This window comes from Schistocerca nitens, chromosome 1, assembly GCF_023898315.1.
Source record: "Schistocerca nitens isolate TAMUIC-IGC-003100 chromosome 1, iqSchNite1.1, whole genome shotgun sequence".
Taxonomy (NCBI): Eukaryota; Metazoa; Arthropoda; class Insecta; order Orthoptera; family Acrididae; genus Schistocerca; species Schistocerca nitens.
Genome location: NC_064614.1, coordinates 244555189 through 244570598, shown reverse-complemented (window position 1 = coordinate 244570598; position 15410 = coordinate 244555189).

Here is a 15410-nt window from a genome sequence, read left to right as displayed (position 1 = left end):
TGCAATTTGCGAACAGTTGAAGATGCTTATGGCCACAGTCAGCAGTCTGCTGTCTCAGGGAGCAGTAGCAATGTAGAACGTGGTGCACTGCATGGGACACCTCAGGTGTCACTTGTTTTTCTCATGGGCTCTTCTGTCGAGGCACCTTCCACTTGCCTAACATGAGGAATTTGCACTTACTGCAGGACGAGTGGTGGGTTGTTACGTGGTTGTGTTGCTTGGGGCAGAAAGTCAATGTGGAGACTGGCCATCTGTCCTTGCCCATTCACTCTGTGAAGGGACAGGTGTTAGCAATGGCCAAGCAGGCATGCTGGCAGAAGAGTTTTATTAGTTATCGGGAGTGCCAGTGTTACGCATGTTATAGAGCCCCTTAGGGTAAAAGCATCCAGGGCTGGAAAATAAATCCAATGTGCATCTAGTGTGTCTTCCAGAGGCCTCATCAGAGTATGGAGGACCTAGCCTGTCACTATCGAGGGTGCAGGGTGCAGCAGTCTGCAAGTTGTTGCTCATGGTGGCACCATTGACACCTGTCACTCGGGCTCTGAGGCCATCCTTGGTTCTTACAGATGACTAGCAGAAACAGTGAAGACCTCAGTCAAGGGGTGCAAGCAGAGCTGAAAATTTGCAGCATTGTACCCAGAGTTGATTGGGGTCCTTCAGTTGGATGTACAACAGGTCCTGCCTGCGGCTATTGAGTGTGCAGGGTGCAGTCGTTAAGTTGTGGCTCACGTCAGCAGCTGTGTCACCTGTCACTTGGTTTCTGAGGCCATCCTCAGTTCATGTGGATGGCTGGCAAAAATGATGAGGACTGCTGGCCTTGTGTACATGATGCAAGCAGAGCTCATAATTTGCAATATCACTCCCAGAACTGATTGGGGTCCTTTAATTTAGAGCAAAATGGAGGGTCTCAACCAAAAGCTCTGTTGATTCCGTTATGGTCTTGGCTGCAGATATCAGACCTGCATTATGGGACAGAGAATTGTAGGACTTCCATTGATAGGTCAGGTGTGCACTACATGAAGGAAGCAACTACTCGCATAGCAGAGTACTTGTGGAGTGCACATGGTTTTTTTTTAGGCTAGGCAGTAGTTTGAGGTCCTCTGAAGAATGCTTGCCAATTGATATGCACAGAACAAAATCATATCATGTACAAAGTAGAGACAGTTTGACTATCAAAATATTAACAAGAAATTGTTGAAATATTCATAACAAAGTTTCTGACTCAGTGCCCTCTGGGAAATTTTTCACACTCAAATTATTATTGGAACTAACAGCTAGCTGAAACCAGAAGCAGAAAGCACCAAAATATTTAATGAGGCATGGAACTGTATGGAAAGACAGATTAGACACCATAGGTGGGGGAATGTTACTGCTGTTGACAAAAATATTGTGTTTATTGAGGTCAATGTTGAGTCTGACTCTGAAATTATTTGCATGTGAGAAAGCAGGCCAAGGGTAATTAACAGATGTTTTTACCATCCACCTGATTCTGCCTTAACAGTTGTAGAATCATTCAAAGAAAGCCTATGCTCAGTAGTGAGACAGTACCCAAATCATGCCATATTAGTTGGAGGCAACTTCGGTCTTCTGAGTATATACTGGAATGTCTATGGATTCACTGTTGGTGGTATGGACAGATAGTCTCACACACACACACACACACACACACACACACACACACTATTCATTGTGTGTATGTGTTTTCATGGTATTCATTTATTTCATCATCGGAACAACAGCTAACTAACATAGATCAAGCATACCAGATACAATTGAACAACAGCAGAAATCAAGTAAGCGTACACACACACAGACACACACACACACACACACACACACACACACACACACACACACACACCATGCTGCAGCTCCAGACATGTTGGAATGGGAATCAAATTAGCATGCAGAACTGTTTCCTAGCAAGCTGCCTGATGCAGCATATCAAAGCAGGACACAAAATTGTTTCCAGACTTTGAGTTTCCACTGTATTCAACATATAAACTATTCACTGAGTTGCAGCAAAGTCATTTCAGAAGTTGCAGCAAAGTCATTTCAGAATGCTGCTGCTGTTCAGAACTACTTATCAACTGACTGGCAGTGAATGAAACATGTTAATGTCACTTTAGCACCTAACAAAGACTTTGAAGCTATGGTAAAGGTGGAGAAAGTCTGGCAAGGTACAGCAGTACAGATCACTGATATGGAGTTGGCTCACCTGTGCTGCAAGCTGATAAACGTTGAGGACTGCATGACAACTGGCAACAACTACTCTCTCAAGGCACTGATATTCTCAGCAGCATCAGCGCATCCATGTTTGAAGGTGATGTATCAAAGTTAGGACAGTGCTTATATCTGAAGCATCCAAATGTCATAAACCTGCACGGTTTGTATACTGCAATATGGATCGCCATGGATAAGACTCAAACTATGGTGAGCACATGATAAAGTGCTCTTCGATGATGTTGAAAGTATGCGTTGGAAAGTAAAGTTCATAGACAAGTGTATAAGGACAGGTAAGTGTGTTATACCCAAGTGTGTTAGTGTTATTCCTAAAAACAGGAATTCCGCACAAGCAGAGTTTACAGATGGCATACCTAAGTCTATTAGTGCTCCAATTGGTTTGAATGCAATACAAGCTGAATTTAAGGCACACATAAACCAGTTCTTTGGAAAACATTGCAGAGTGATGATGCAGAAAAAAAGAGTGACAATGTTTTAAAGACTATGATGTATTTTCTACAGTTAACAAAGTGAAAAAAATGTATATTAACAATGTATAAAAGTATATAATGTATATTATATATAATGTATATACATATATTGTAATAAATAATATTTTTACTAGTTGTAATAAATTATAGTCCATCTTACATATGTCCAATGAAGCTTAATGGTTTGGCTGTTGGATAGACAGTGTTAGCAGTTCATACATTTTTATTTACAGTCCAGTTGTCGTTATACTGAAGAGACTTCACACATTTTTTCATGAGGTGAAACTTAACATTTCAACTTTTTCAATGTCAGAGAGCAGTTCATATATTTTTCAGTTGGTTTTGGTCTTAGTAGTTCATTATTAGAATAGACAAAATGGCGAATGAAAATAATGCAGTTAAAAATTTTGTAATGGCAAACTACCACTGATACTGAATTTATTTAGACAAAACTGCTCTTACTCTATGTAAAATAGGATTCCAACATGCAGCAGATAACAAAATCAAAGGCTTACATTTAACACAGTCAGCAAAGTTTCTGTGTAGAAAGCATAGCGCTCCCATCTCTTCGAGGAACAAATTTTATACAGGTGAATGGTGTCAATAACCCTCATAGTCACATGCTGTTCTGTGATTATGCACTTGATGCTTTAGGACTAACAACCATTGGAGCAAGTTTAATATTGGCTGCATACCTTGTTCTAATTAATATGTATTGTTATGACAAGCCGTATCTATAAAATCTTGTTTAATATTGGCTGCATACCTTGTTCTAATTAATATGTATTGTTATGACAAGCCGTATCTATAAAATCTTTACTCTTCACAAGAATCACAAAGAAATACTTGGAAACCCAGAGAGCATGTTCAGCCCATAGATTGTGTGTTTCTGATCAACCTTTGAAGCACAATGGAACCACACAATTTGACATTTGTTTCAGGTATAAAAGAATTCACATTTACTTAGTTTGTCTGTGCACTGCTCATTAGCTGATAACCAAACATAGAAAGATGCTAGACTTGTCACATATGTATTATATGTAGGATGAGCGAACCCATTGCAGGTGGTGATGTCGTGTATGTTATGTGTTGAACTGCACAGTGCCATTAGGGCAGGAGATGTATTTACATTCTGCAATGGCTATAAAGCATCATACGAACACGGTGTAACAGCTGACTCAACACAGACATCTACTTTCATGTCATTATGTTTTTCATCAACTTTTATTCACATAATTTTTATGATGTATATGGCATTCACCCAGTGCAGGGGAGAAAATTTTGCACATGTCTTTAGGCATGTATGAAAATGACTACAATCATGGGCCACATGTTTCCATGGACCAACAGGTGCAGCACAGCAGGAAAAATTCTGTGCAGTTACTTTGTGAATTGCTCATATTTTTTTCTTCTTGTTAGACGAAGCAAAATGTGTAGTCATGATTAATTATAAGTATCAAACAGACTGGCACTAAAGTATGTGCAGGTAAAACATGCAGGATGTCTGTTGTAGTAGGGCCAGCTTCAGGGATTTTGCCATCCCATCTCAAAATTTCAAACGCCAATCCTCTCCCCGCCATCCATGCATTTTCAAAAATATTCAAACTTTTTCACAATGTCATTCATCCATGATGTCTTCTCTTCACATACATACTAACTCATTCATCTTTTTTGATTTGAATAAGTCATTCAAGACCTGAGCCAGGATAGGGCACCAGTCAGTGAAACAGAAATGATATGTTTACAGTGTAATACTTTTTGAGTTATAACTCCAGAATTAAGTTATGTAGCTTGCGGAGTGTATAACTAAAATCTGTCCAATTTTTCTCATTCCCTGAGCAGGGGGGGCATATGGTGTGGAGAGAGAAACATCATGATTGCCACAGGGAGAGTAACAAATGGAGAATAGAGGCAAGTATAGTTCTCACAGTATTTCCAACGCTCACATTTTGTGCTTCATACCAAATGTGGTATTTATTCATAGCACACCACAAAAACAAAGAAACAAATGCATAACTGTTCATTGCAGTGCTGAACAGTGGTAGATTGCATACATTAGCAGAAGCTGCAAAAGGCATGAAACATTGCGAATTAAGTCAACAAAATCCAAGCAGAACTGTTGGTTTCAGGTAATAAGACAAAGCAAACAGACTGTAGTATGTGAAATAGCATCTCCAACAGTGGGTTTGCAAAGGCATATGACATTTTGCAACCTATTTAGTTGTTAGACAAAACAAATGTAAAACTTCCTGGCAGATTAAAACTGTGGTTCGCAGGAGAGCTTCTGTAAAGTTTGGAAGGTAGGAGACGAGATACTGGCAGAAGTAAAGCTGTGAGGGCCGGACGTGATTCGTGCTTCGGTAGCTCAGTTGGTAGAGCACTTGCCTGCGAAAGGCGAAGGTTCCGAGTACGAGTCTCGGTCGGGCACACAGTTTTAATCTGCCAGGAAGTTTCATATCAGCGCACACTCCGCTGCAGAGTGAAAAATCTCATTCTGAAAACAAATGTAGGTCTGTCGAACAACTAATAACAAAAATTAATGATAAGCATATATTTAAACACTTACCTTTTATTGCTCATACTTTTTTTTTTGTTTTTGCATCAGTGAACCCTTGTATGACCTCATTTAAATCCACACATTCAACTAGCTCATCTTCAGTTGACACTGTTGCCAGTCCATACATTTGTGCCTGGCCCATTTGTGACTTTACATACTGATAATCATTTTAGGCTTTGAAAAACTTCTTTCTCCACCTGCCACTGTCACCCCTTGCATTAGCAGAATTCATAAGGCTACACTTACGTCAGATGCAAAGCCATACTCGTGTATGAGTTTCAAAGTTTCAGGTGGTGTGTTGTCAGGCTTTACCAACCTTGGGACCAACTAAAATTCATCTTTACTGTTGACAAGATTGATGTCCTTAGCCTGCCATTTACTAAAACTGTCACACAGCTTGGAACATTTGACACGTAGAACGTCCTGTGATAGATCTTTAATATCAGCAACTTCATAGAAAAAATCAAAAAGCTCACTGTGACTTTCAAGCTGTTAAAATCTCTCACTGAGAGTACATGGTACAACTCCCAGTACTTTAAAGTAAAAATCTATTTTGTGCTGGATTTCTGGATGTTCAATTTTCTCCTCTTCTCCCACATACTGGAATTGTTACTTGTTCCATATCTTTTGTATCTGCACTGTACGCTTACTGTTGGGTGTTCTATATTGAGTTGGGTTGCCAGTTTCTTTGCGTGTAGTAGATAATCTTAGAATTTAAGGTCCTCCTCATAGTTTGTGAAAATCTCTGTTGTCTTTTCAAGTAAGTCAATACCATTCGATATATCCATGGCAGTACTATGTAGGTTTTTGCTGACAAAATTAATACGGAATAATGTATCGCCATGGAACAAAAGAACCTAAAATTATCGATAAGGTCTGCCGAACTGCCAGCCTCATGTGCAACTATTCTGCTTGTATTTTGTCTTTACTTTTTTCAACCAGCAGATCAAAGGCCTCTCCTATGTTATCCTTAAGAACGGCAAATGCATCAGTCCTGTTCTCCCATCTTGTTGTACTCAGTGGCTTCAACATTAGGGTAGATTAAAGAGCAATCAAGACTGCCCAACGTCGCAAAGATGCGAAAAAGAAATAATAAATTTTTCTCACCATAACAAAAAAAGAAGGCACCCTGATATTATAATGCCTTTGCCACATCATTCATAACTAGATTTAGGGAGTGACTGTGACAGCAAACATAAAACATCTTATGATTTATATCTAAAATCTGATTTTATATTCCTGTGTTCTTGCCTTTCATATTAGAACCATTGTCATAGCAATGCCCCTCATATCCCCCATTAGTATTTTAATTTTCTCTAACTTCTTTAATTCTACCTCTGTAAGCCCCAAACCAAATGTACCTGTTATAGGTACAAAGCCAAGAAAATGTGACTTACATTTAAATCACAAATGTCAACATCAGTAGAACATGCATTAACCAAAAATGCATGCATGTCTGAAGGAAAAGATACTTTCAATAGTCTACAGCCAACAGCCATATTAAACACTTGAAATGTATTCACAAATTGTGAATATCATAATACATCAGCTGTACCATTTACTAGAAACACATGAAACTTTGTGCTGGACAGGGTCTCGAACCCGGATTTCCTGCTTTTATGAATGGTCACTTTAACCACTTTGGCCATCCAAGACATGTCCAGTACCAATCAAAACTTCCATATATTCTAGTGTCTCATCCCATACTGCTCACTCTTTATGTGATCCCTGCACAGGGGGAGACAATATTTTGCTCATCAGTTTGCCTTTTGCATTCATATCTGAAGAGTATTTCCTTCAAATTACACTGATACTGTAGAATACAGACACTGCAATACTTGTATTTCATGCCATGGCACAGGCGAACTATTGAGTAAAATACCGTAGTGTTTCTCACTGTGCAGGAATCACATAAAGTGAGAAGACACTAGACCATATGGAAGTTTGGATAGGTCGTGGAGGAGGCTCAGATAGCTGAAATGGGTAAGGTGACCACTCACGAAAAGCGGGAAATCCGGTTTCAAGACCTGGTCCAGCACGAATTTTCATGTTTTTTTAGCAAGTGGTGCAGCTGGTGTATAATTGTATTTCAATTTTTGAATACATTTCAAGTATTTAACTTAGCTGTAGCCCATTAACAAATAAAGCAAGTGAACACTGTTTCTCTACACCGAAACTGTCAACCGTTGGCTGCTAGCAAGCAGAAGGAGAGAGTTTGCAACACCATTGTGGAGATGGAGTGGCAGTACCAAGACAACAATTGCGACATGAGAGCTGTAGCAACCAGCACAGCTGAGTACTGCATTGTTGGCTGTATCATCGACGCTTCTGCTGTACAAGGTGGAAGGTCATAGGACAGTGTGTGACTTACATGTAAATGCTTTATTTGTTGGAAAAATGTGTATACATAGCCAGTAACTATTAAGTGTATCCATAACACTTAAAGAAAGAACAGCTGTGGTCAGATATTGAGAAGGCTTACTTTCTGACATAATATGACTATGATTATGACCATGACTTAGGGCTCAAAACAAGCATTTATTGTAGCGAAAAGTAATGGCTAAATTGTAAAGAAAGTTATTGTAATACAAGCAGTTTGAATATGTCAAAAACGTATACACAGCTTGTGCAGTGCAGTTTAGTTGTTTCAGTTCCAAACAAAAGGTTTGCTAGATTTTTTCTGTATGGTTTTAGTATCTATTGATTACTACTTAAACACTGAGAAAGAAAGAAAATGAGGGAAAACTTAAGTTACAGAAAAAGCAGAAAAAATTAGTTTAGAGGAGTTTGTCAAGAAGAAAGGAGATGTAAATGGCATTAATGGAAGATCCAAAGGAGTGGGAGTGGTGTGGGAGGGATGCCATCCATCTTCCCATGTGTAAATGCTGCTTAATCAGAATTGATGAGTGAAAAAACTATGGCATGTCAGGGCCAGTTCATACTTTACTTATGAAGTGTTTTTGTACTACTATAAGTGTTTAAGATAGCTATATAGCAGTATTATTTGCTGAGATTTATCTTTATTTCTTTATTACAAAGTTTTTTGTTTCTTCAGGGGATTTCAAGCCGGTGCATATAAATGCCAAGTGTTGTGTAGGTGCTTGATAGAAATTGAGTTTGCAGCACTGCCATTAACAAACTTTGCAATTTTGAAAGATGCACTCGAGGTGACCAACTCCAGCTCTTTGTCACCTGTTTCACAACCCCAAAGATAATTTCTGGTAAGACACTAGATTATTTGTAGTTCTAATTTATTCTGATATTTCTCCATTTATGAAAAACCTTCACTGTCTTATTTAGTTCATCCTTTTGGAGCCAGATTAAAATTTAAGATTTTGCCAGCCCCAAAAATCTTCTGCCCTGCAATTGTTTGCCCCCCACCTAGAGCCAGTAGGAGGGAGACTGGCTGTTTTGAATCTCCCAGAAATTTGTGAATTTTCTCCCATTTATGGGAAATTAGCCTTTGATGTCAGAGGGGCATGGGGTGGCAGCTGGTAGAAATTTATTTGCCAATGTTGCATGACATCATAAAAGAGGAGAAAATTTGGTAACAGTGCAGACTGCACTTGAAATAGCACAGCTATACTACTCTCCATATTGATAGGAAGATTGGACCAACCTATTAATTCACATAACTGTAGAATACTGGCAATAAATTGTACTGTTTGCCACTACAACCACTCCAGCGATTGGCAGCAGTTATAAAACTACCTGGTGGAAGACCTCCACAGATCATACAGCTGGACTGACATAATTTTGACATTGGCAACAAAAAATAACAGTACTGTTCATTCTACAATTAAGATATCACCAATAAATGTTCAGAATGTGGAAAAAGAAGGTAGGTTACAATTTAACATTCTGTTGGAAATGAGGCCATAGGGGACAGAGCAAGAGCTCAGATTATGAAAGGATGGAAAAGAAAATTGGCTGTGCCCTTTTCAAAGAAGCCACCATGACATTTGCCCACAACGATTTAGGGAATTCACTGAAAACCTAAACCTGGATGGTATGATGGGGATTTCATACATTTCCCAAGCAGATGCAAGTCCAGAATGTAGAAGTTGGGCTGGATGACCTCAAATGTGGATGGCGGAAATGCACTGATAGCAGTCAGGAAGGTATGCGGTTCACCAACCTAAGTGTGACTGCAGTGGCTTTGTGTGAAGACACTAGAAAATTGCCCTATGTCACGCCATAAAACTAGCATTGTTAAATATTCTTTTTATTCCATATGAAAATACAGCAGTTTTGGTAGTGCTGGATAGTGGCTAATGGCCTGACACAGATTGGGCTTGGTTGGCAAAGTGTGCTTGGCTCAGCAATGGCTTGTTGTCATATCGGCATTGCGCTGTCCTACTGGACAGCGAGCAGCAGCCAGGCAAGATGATGCATGCTCAGGTGATGCAGCTGGAACAGTGTTTATCTGCACAGTTAATGATACCTCCATGGCTAGATGATACTAGCTCAATCCAAAGGCTCTGAAAGTAGGTGGCAAGCAATGGCCAGAAGTTACCTACCCATTGGGTAGTAGGCACCAAGTCAACAACATTAGAATTTAGTGCAGACAGCAAGCCTGCAGCTAGTTATAACACATCAATTGATGAAACCACAAATGTGAACTCCTGCGTGTGACTGAATACTCCCTGAGAGACATAGTTATAATGATAACACAAAGTAATAGTTCTGCTTATGGACTCCTATGTAATAATTCCATATGTCTTTTCAATTAAGAGATTTGAGGACTTGTGATACCTATGCTGAGATGATAGGCTTCTTATAGTTGTCTTACAAGGAGGGTTAGTCTTTCCGAAAATTCGTATTTGTGAACTCCTGACACTGTACCAATCTTTGTTTTACAAACACGTAATTATGTCATCTACCAAAAAAGCAACATAATGGTATTTCTTTCTTCCCATCCATTGTAAAGTTTTGCCAATAATAATTGACGAGTATGTGATTCTCCAGATTCTTCCATCACATTTGCTGATCGAACATCCATCATATTTGCTGATAGAACATTCCATGCATGTACTGCCTGTCGATAGTGTCCAAAGGCCACAATATTTTGGTGATCAGACATGTTGCCATCGGCAGGTGCACTGACAAACCGAGCTCCTGAGAGTGCACCAACTGCAAGCCTTTCCCTCTGTGGTCCACACTGATGGATGCATGTCAGTCAGCAGTCATGGAGAGAGATTCATTGGCTTCTGTTGTAGCACTGATGTGGTTGCTTTGTTTGTCCTGCTCTCCAGATCATTGTGGTTGCTGGGTGTCTTCTTAATTAGTCCCAGTGCTAGTTCCCAAGCCTTGCTGAGATTATAGCCACAGTACGGATTGATAAGATTATCCATGGTGCGAATTTTGATGTCTTCTCTAGCGAAAACTTTTCCAGTGTTTGAAAGTCTGCACTAAAATGCTGGTACATTCATATTCCATTGCATGTTTCTCTGACAAACAGTACACTGTGACTATCAACTTGCTGGGATTCATTAGTTGAGTGAGCTGCTGGTGTTCTAAGCATTGATCTCTGGTTGTGTCTGTTTGTCCAATATACGTCTTGCCACATTGTCACAGAATCTAGTATACCCCAGCCTTCTGCAAACCAAGGTCATTTATGTCACTTCCCAATAATGCCCATGCTTTACTGGACAGGCAAAAGACAGTGCTTTTTCAGTATGCACCCGACTTTCCTCAACTGCTTGCTGGTGTGTGGTATAAGGACTATGGCTATGGCTACTTCTCCCTCCATGATTTCTTCCGTGTCCACAGGTTGTACTATAATGACGGGGTGAGGAGCGCGATTAATCTGCTATCCATTTCTTTGGAATACAGTTCTGAGATGTTCTGATTCTGGGGGCAGAATATATGTGCCTAAGATGTTGTGCACTTTGTGTACTCGTGTTTTCCAATCCATTCCATCCCTGTGCAAGGGTTGTGGCAGCTATCTGCGTGCAAACATAGGACAATGTGCATTTTCTTCTGGCGCTCACCATGGTCCAGGGGGCCATCAACGCTTCTCTTGACATGACTTCCAAGACTGGTGGCCTCCCTTCATCTTTGTACTTCATAGTGAAGTGATGTTGGGATATATGGAGTTCAGATGTACAAGGAAGTCAAGGAGTTGGCCCCTTCGATGGGGCCAGATGACGATTGTGTCAGCCATATAACGATAAAAGCAGGTGGGTTTCCATTTGGATGACATCAGGACTTCTTCCTCAAAGCTATCTACACGAAAATTCCCAACTACTCGCGACAATTGGCTGCCCATTGCGACTCCCTCCATTTGCACATAGCAATCTCGACTAAATAGAAAATATGTGGAGGTTAGGACATGCCTGAAAAGGTCGGTGGTCTTCTCATCAAAGTTCTGACCAGTGAGTTGTAGTGACTCATTTAGAGGCACCCTGGTGGAAAACCAAACGTCATCAAAGCTCCCCATGATATCTGAGTCATACAACCTGAAACTGTTGAGGCGTTTCACAAAATCCACAGAAGTGCGGATGTGATGTGGGCATTTATCCACATAGGAACTTATTATCTCTGTCATCAGTGGCGGCATTGGGCGTCGACGACCTCTGACGGCCTTGCGCCTGTGGGGGCCTCGCATAAAAGTTGTTCAAGCTGTTAAAATTTTAACTACTTAGTTGTCTGTCTCTATTTCCGCACGAATGTAGCAGTATTTGTGTAGGGTCGTCTGGCAACATCATGACAGTTCAGCCCCATTACAAGGTGCACCTAAGGTGTACACCTATGCGGCAGCACGCCAAGCGTACAAGTTCGGGACTGCAGATTTGTTCTGGTAGGCCTATAACGCTACACGATTTGCCCGGGATATACTTGTCGCGAATCAGCGCACGCGCACTGAACGGCAGTAATGCATGGAACTCGAAGGAGACTTGTTTTGTTGTAAAGTCGTTCATACAGACTAAAAAAAATTTGTAAAATAAATTATTAAATTATGTACTTAGAGAGCACACTGATCGCCATATTAAAGAAAGATGCATGTTAAACGGATACATTTACTTTTCTTTATACCATGTTCACAGCCTGCTTGGTATGCACGGTTTTTCCGAACTGACACTTCGATCCAACAAGTAAATGCAATAATGCACTATGGAAGAGAGAATACAGACAGGAACATTATCTTGGCCAGTAATGCCAGCTCTCTGAAACCAATCCTACCAAGTGACACTTCGCTTCTTCTTTTTTTTTTCCCCAAGTTATTGAACCAGTACAAGTGAACAAGTTTTTTATCGGTGAAAGTGTGGTGGTACCAATTTCAGCCATACATACTAAAGGCACTCCACCCTATCGTAGTCAGTATACAAATACATTTCTTGGCGTATTTATTTGGCTGCTATCATACATGACAGAATAAAATAAAATAAAAATATTCTGCCATGTATGATAATCGCACAGCCTGTTTGCTCTATACTATGACACTGAGTACCAGTACTTTAAGTACCCTATGTACTTATCAGCTTGCTTACCACAAAATTTTTTTTTAGATCATCATGTCTGGAGGACCCTCAAGAGACAGAGACATAGGGAGAAAATGAAAATACGATGCACCAAAAAGAAAAAGGAAGGGTGAGACGATTATATCCAACTAAGCTATGAGTTTGAGTTTGATAAAATTTTTAAAGAAAACTTCAGGGGTAACTGCTGCAGAAGCCACTGGTGAAGCTCTTATCCAAGTGTCTTCAGTTTCTGAAACAGAACCAGCTTCAGGGTCGATCGAATCTTTTACCCTTTCTGATACAGCATCAGAGTTGGGTGAAACTGCTGTGAACCGAGATTGTGAGCCGATTAAAAACTTCAAAAATGATGATCAAGAGCAAACCGTTCATATAAGAGAGTCATTTCAAGAACTAGATCCAGGAAAGTGGGTATTTCCAGTAACAGATTCGAAGCATCATGATTTAATTCAAAATGATCCCCAAAAAAGGCAACATCACAGATGGTTAGCTTACTCCATATCTCAAGACAAAATTTATTGCTTTCCATGTCGACCTTTTTAAAATTTGCAGACACAGATGGTAAAAGAAGGATGTTGTGACTGGAAAGATCAGAGTAGGAAATTGCAAAGGCATTAACAAAGTCAAGGACACATGGAGTGCATGATTAGATCGATTGAATTCTGCAAAGGAATCAAATATGGAAAAACAATACATAAGGAAAACGAGAGACTGTTTAGGGAATCACAAATGTAATGTTATAACTTGTTTGAAAGATTGATGGACATTATAAATTACAGGTTATTTCAAAATGAATATACGGATTTTAAGGCTTAGTAGCATTTATTACAATCAACTTATACATAACACATCAAATGAAAGAGCAACTCAAACAGATTTGTTTGTATACCCGTGCGCAAAGGGAAGAGTATGGAACGACCAAGAATGGTTGAAAAACATCTTGAACGAATGAGAGTCTATCATGCGTAATCCCAAGAAATCAGTTCGTCCTTGTCGTTCGCAGTTGTTACAAGCTCTAAAACCTACATTCTGCGGTTTACTTGCCAGCTCAGCAAACGAATCTGCATGAGATGAAGATTTTCTGGATTGGGTCATCCTCAGTGGTGAATCGATATTTCACCTAATTGGAAATGTGAACACACGTAGATTGTGTATCTTGGGATAAGCAAATCCCCACGAGATGGTACAGTTACAACGAGACTCCTCTCGACTTTTTCGGTGAAACAACTGTGACTGGTGTTTGTCAGCAGGAAAATGGTGCGCCATATCGCTGGCATAACTCAGCACGCGACTGGTTAAGCGACGTAGTACCCGACCGTTGGATTGGCAGCAAGGTGCCGGATGTCAGAGCTAGTTTTATATGATCATCATGTACACACATGATCTGACCCCATGCGAGTTTTGCCTTTGGGGATTCATAAAGGATGATGTGTATATGTCTCCGCTACCAGGTCATATATCCGACTTACGAAACAGCACTGTTACAACAATTACTTCAAACATAGTGATCAAGGTTTTGGAAAAACTCTCCTATCGACTCGATGTGTGACGATGGTGCTCACGTTGAACACTTTTACGAAAAACTGTTATAGTTCTTCTTTCATTTGATGTATTATTTATAATTGTAAGTTAAATGTAATAAATGCTACAAAGCCTTAAAACTCGTATATCCATTCTGAAACACCTTCTACTTAGCTTCTCAAAATTTGGCGTTTAGAGGGTGTCGAGAATCCTTTCACCTGAAGGGTAGCGTTAACAGTGGAAATTTTTTTAGACCTATTTAAATTGTTATCCAAATATGATCTAACACTAAAAGAGCACTTGCAAGATATTAACGATAAGCAGATTTGTAAGTATTATCTGAGCCACGACATACAAAATGAACTAATTACTTAATGTTCAAATCCGTTATCAACGAAATTATAAACAGAGTCAAACAAGCAAAATATTATGCCTTCATGCTCAATTGTACCAGGGATTCGAGCTGTGCTGAACAAATGTCAATAATATAAAGATTTTGTAATTCCTAAACTGGAAGAGAGAGAGAGGAACATTTCATTGGGTTTATTGCCGCCACAGAAACAATGGGAGAGTATTTAATAAATGTCATTTTATAACGGAACTAGAAAATAACGACCTAGACATCCAAAGCTGTCGAGGACAGGGAATGATAACAGTACCAATATAGTTGGCATTAATACAGGTGCTAGAACAAGAAGAATCAATATTAATCCACGGGCTTTCTTCTCGCCATGCGGGAGCCATTGTTAGAATTTGCTTTTTCTAGATACGGAATGGACAGTGTCTTGAAAGGAGGATATAAGATGAACATCAACAAAAGCAAAACGAGGATAATGGAATGTAGACAAATTAAATCGGGTGATGCTGAGGGAATTAGATTAGGAAATGAGACACTTAAAGTAGTAAAGGAGTTTTGCTATTTAGGGAGTAAAATAACTGATGATGGTCGAAGTAGAGAGGATATAAAATGTAGGCTGGCAATGGCAAGGAAATCGTTTCTGAAGAAGAGAAATTTGTTAACATCGAGTATAGATTTAAGTGTCATGAAGTCGTTTCTGAAAGTATTTGTATGGAGTGTAGCCATGTATGGAAGTGAAACATGGACGATAACTAGTATGGACAAGAAGAGAATAGAAG